Raw genomic sequence first — 5,433 nt, forward strand, 5'->3', positions numbered from 1 at the left:
TCAGATGTCTGGCTGAACACTGTGAGTTTGTAGCTGATCTCAGATGTCTGGCTGAACACTGTGAGTTTGGAGCTGATCTCAGACATCTGGCTGAACACTGTGAGTTTGGAGCTGATTTCAGATGTCTGGCTGAACACTGTGAGTTTGTAGCTGATCTCAGATGTCTGGCTGAACACTGTGTGTTTGTAGCTGATCTCAGATGTCTGGCTGAACACTGAGTTTGGAGCGGATCTCAGATGTCTGGCTGAACACTGTGAGTTTGGAGTGGATCTCAGATGTCTGGCTGAACACGGTGTGTTTGTAGCTGATCTCAGATGTCTGACTGAACACTGTGAGTTTGGAGCTGATCTCAGACATCTGGCTGAACACTGTGAGTTTGGAGCAGATCTCAGACATCTGGCTGAACACTGTGAGTTTGGAGCTGATCTCAGACATCTGGCTGAACACTGTGAGTTTGGAGCTGATTTCAGACATCTGGCTGAACACTGAGTTTGGAGCTGATCTCAGACATCTGGCTGAACACTGTGAATTTGGAGCTGATTTCAGATGTCTGGCTGAACACTGTGTGTTTGTAGCTGATCTCAGATGTCTGGCTGAACACTGTGAGTTTGGAGCGGATCTCAGATGTCTGGCTGAACACGGTGAGTTTGTAGCTGATCTCAGATGTCTGGCTGAACACTGTGAGTTTGGAGCGGATCTCAGATGTCTGGCTGAACACTGTGAGTTTGGAGCGGATCTCAGATGTCTGGCTGAACACTGTGAATTTGGAGCTGATTTCAGATGTCTGGCTGAACACTGTGTGTTTGTAGCTGATCTCAGATGTCTGGCTGAACACTGTGAGTTTGGAGCGGATCTCAGATGTCTGGCTGAACACTGTGAGTTTGTAGCTGATCTCAGATGTCTGGCTGAACACTGTGAGTTTGGAGCGGATCTCAGATGTCTGGCTGAACACGGTGTGTTTGTTGCTGATCTCAGATGTCTGGCTGAACACTGTGTGTTTGTAGCTGATCTCAGATGTCTGGCTGAACACTGTGAGTTTGGAGCGGATCTCAGATGTGTGGCTGAACACTGTGAGTTTGTAGCTGATCTCAGATGTCTGGCTGAACACTGTGAGTTTGTAGCTGATCTCAGATGTCTGGCTGAACACTGAGTTTGTAGCTGATCTCAGACATCTGGCTGAACACTGTGAGTTTGGAGCTGATCTCAGACATCTGGCTGAACACTGTGAGTTTGGAGCTGATTTCAGATGTCTGGCTAAAACACTGTGAGTTTGTTGCTGATCTCAGATGTCTGGCTGAACACTGTGAGTTTGGAGCAGATCTCAGACATCTGGCTGAACACTGAGAGTTTGGAGCTGATTTCAGACATCTGGCTGAACACTGTGAGTTTGGAGCTGATCTCAGACATCTGGCTGAACATTGTGAGTTTGGAGCTGATTTCAGATGTCTGGCTGAACACTGTGAGTTTGGAGCTGATCTCAGATGTCTGGCTGAACACTGTGAGTTTGTAGCTGATCTCAGACGTCTGACTGAACACTGTGAGTTTGCAGCTGATCTCAGACGTCTGGCTGAACACTGTGAGTTTGCAGCTGATCTCAGACGTCTGGCTGAACACTGTGAGTTTGTAGCTGATCTCAGACGTCTGGCTGAACACTGTGAGTTTGGAGCTGATCTCCGATGTCTGGCTGAACACTGTGAGTTTGTAGCTGATCTCAGACGTCTGGCTGAACACTGTGAGTTTGTAGCTGATCTCAGATGTCTGGCTGATCACTGTGAATTTGGAGCTGATTGCAGATGTCTGGCTGAACACTGGGAGTTTGTAGCTGATCTCAGACGTCTGGCTGAACACTGGGAGTTTGGAGCTAATCTCAGACGTCTGGCCGAACACTGTGAGTTTGGCGCAAGACTGGACGAGATGCTGAGACTTTTTTGTGATTGGAATTAACAGCGATTCCATCTTGCGTAAACTGCTCTCGGAGACAGATCCAGACCTCAAGTAGGATAACGACATTGCCACTGCGTGATGCAAGCTGATGAGAGTCTACGGGTCATCACAAGGTCAACGCCGGATGTGCACAGAGTCACAACTTACAAAGAGAAGTGTCGGATTTCTCCACCTCCATATGCCCACGAGACATACTGGCCCAAGAAGACTGGCGGCATGACCTGCTGGCGTTGTGGTGGTGGACATGGTGCATTCCAATGCCTTTTTTCAGATGATCTGCAAGCCCGATGTCCCGGACCCACCTCTTCCACTCACCATGTCGATGTCGACAATGACAACGCAGAGCCAACTGATCGCATACTTCACGTAACCAACAGCACATCAGACTACCACAGTCGAAGGTGAGAATTATTCAGTTTTCTCTGGGGACACTAGGAATACTGAACCTTCATTTGTTGTGACGGTGACAATAGATCATTCCACTGTGGAAATGGAGATCGATACTGGCTCTTCGAGATCTATCATGTATGAAGGCATGTTCACCTCGCTGTATCCACAGGATGGGGTTCCGGAGATCACACCTGTGCCGACTAAACTGAAGACATATACCAGCGAAATTGTGCCTGCGATCGGCTCAGCCATTGTGTCCGTCGAGTGCGATGGTGCGTCCCATGCTTTACCGTTGCTTGTCACAAAGGGCAAGGGTCCGGCTGTGTTTGGCAGAAACTGGTTAAAGGTCATCAGACTCAACTGCCATAACCGTGTGTCCACCAGTGCTGGATGCGCATCGATGATCGATTGTCGACAAGTATCCTGATCTATTTTGTGATGGTGTGGGCACTTTTAAAGGTATCAAGGTCAAGATTCATGTGGCTGCTGAAGCTACGCCTATTTTCCATAGGGCAAACTTCCAGAGAGACAGAGTCTGAGATGGACCTGGAATGATCGACGTGTCATAAGTGTGTTAATGTTATTGGTGATGTTGGTTGGAGGTCCTCCCTCCAATGGAGGGGTTTCTGGTATAATTCAAAAATGCGTACGTAATATATAGACAGCCCCGAAGATGTTAATCGACCAGCTCTGAAATAAATGGTAAATGGTAAAATGGTAACATGGTGAATGGTGACTGTTATCCATGGTAACGAAAGAACTCGAATTTAAATACAATTTTGGTACAAACCCGAACTCATTGACGTCACAAGGGGCGTGACTGTATGACGTCACAGAGCGTGGGAAACTTTTTGTTCGGACCGGGAGCCCAGGGGGGTCACCCTAGCTGGAAAGTTAACCAATTTTCATGTATATAGCAATGGTCCATGTAAGGAAATGGACGTCTGCCGGGCACATTCTGGTGGGTGTGGTCAGAAGGGCCATTAGAAAGGGACCCCAAAATTGAGCTAGATCAGCTTGTAAGTTAACACGGTGAAACCTACTTGAAAATGTTCGGCATAGTACCAGATATCATGAATGACCACTGCTAGACATTTTCAGTGGTGGGTTGTGCCTGCCAGACACCCCCGAATGCCACCACCCCAAAATTGAGCTAGATCAGCTCGTAAGTTAACCCGGTGAAACCTACTGGAAAATGTTTGGCATAGTCCCAGATATCATGAATGACCGCTGCCAGACATTTTCAGTGGTGGGTTGTGCCTGCCAGACACCCCCGAATGCCACCACCCCAAAATTGAGCTAGATCAGCTCGTACGTTAACCCTGGTGAAACCTACTGGAAAATGTTCGGCATAGTCCCAGATATCATGAATGACCCCTGTCAGACATTTTCAGTGGTGGGTGTGCCCACCAGACACCCCCGAACGCCCCCTCCGCCCCCCCCCCCCCCACCCCTCCATTGAGCTAGACGGCTAGATTGAGCTGAGAAAAAGCCCAATTTATCTCTTGATTCTGCGGCTTTGTAATTTACTCACAATTATCATTTATCAATATAGCATGTATTTGACCAAGCCTGAACCTGGACAACAAGGTGCCAGGCGTGTTTTTTTTTTTTTTTTTTTTTTTTGTATACAAGATCGAGGCTCGTGAAAGAGCGAACATTAATCACACAGAAAGACAAACCGACACATAAAACATATAACATCGGGAGCGGTAGACAAGATGGGGAGAGAGGGGGAAGGACACAAACACAACATTTGAGAGCAGGGACCGAGAGACATGGAGACATCGAGAGATCTGAGAGAGGACGAGGGCTTTGGGGGGGGGGGGGCATGGGAAGGGGGCGGTGGGAGAGGTATAAAACATATGGACACTGCCAGGACTTCCAGGAAAGAAGTTGGAATTTCAAACAAGGTGGATCTGGGGTGAATTAGCGGGGGTAGAAAAGATCAAGGTTTTGGATGGGGGAAGATAAGAGATGGTGGTGAACAGCTGTTTTAAAGACCTGGAGGGAGGAGTGGGATTGAAGGGAGTGAGGGAGTTTGTTCCAGAGGCGGGAGAAAAGAGGAATGAAAGTGTGAAGGTGAGCAGAGAGCCGAGATTTCGGCAGTTTAACCATCAGAGGGTTGCTGGCAGATCTTGTGCGACCTGTAGGAATATTTGGGGGACAGAGCACAGAGAGAGCTGGGGGTGCAAGGCCGGAGAGGAGTCAGTAGAAGACAGAAAGACCACCTACCTGCCTGCGGTGAGTGAGTGAAATGCCCTCAGAGATAGCTTCATCGCGGGAGATTCCAATAATTCTGAAAGCTTTGGTTTCAACAGCGTGAAGCCGAGCTAGGTGTGAGGCATGAGCACCGGCCCATAGGGGAGAACAGTATTCCATTGAGCTGCGGATGAAAGCCTTGTATGTGGTGAGGAGCTCAGGTGTGCCGAGGAAGGACTTCGCACGACGGAAGATGCCCAGTCGGCGACTGGCTTTGGAGGCCAGCTTGGAGATGTGGTTTTCCCAAGAAAGATCATGGCAGGTAGTGAGACCCAAAATCTTGAGCGACAGAACTTCTTGGAGAGGATTGTTGAGAAAGTAGATGGGAGGGTTGTCCAGTCGATCTTTTCGGAGAGACATAGTAAGAGTGTGAGATTTGTCAGGATTGAAAGACATGTTCCACTTGTTTGACCAGTCTGTGATTTTGTCCAGGTCTTCAGAGAGTGAGGAGGCAGCAGACGGCCGATCTGAGGGAAGAGGAATGGAGCGGCAGAGAGTGGAGTCATCAGCAAAGAGATAGAGAGGATTTTCGAGAGAGTCAGAGAGATCATTGATGAAGACCAGAAAAAGCACGGGGCCCAGAACACTGCCTTGGGGAACTCCAGCCTGAACAGGAAGAGGAGATGAGAGAAACCCATTCAGGGCCACACGTTGACGACGACTAGAGAGGAAGTCCGCCAGCCATGCGTGGAGATTTCCATGGATACCAAAGGAGGAGAGTTTGGTGAGCAGAGCGGGGTGCCAGACCGTGTCGAAGGCACGTGATATGTCGAGGGAGACAGCTCTAATTTCCTGTTTGGCATTGAGGACCTCCATCCATTGTTGAGACAGCAGAAG

The sequence above is a fragment of the Myxine glutinosa genome, chromosome 5 (genome assembly GCF_964187855.1).
Source record: "Myxine glutinosa chromosome 5, kmMyxGlut1.1, whole genome shotgun sequence".
NCBI classification, from domain to species: domain Eukaryota; kingdom Metazoa; phylum Chordata; class Myxini; order Myxiniformes; family Myxinidae; genus Myxine; species Myxine glutinosa.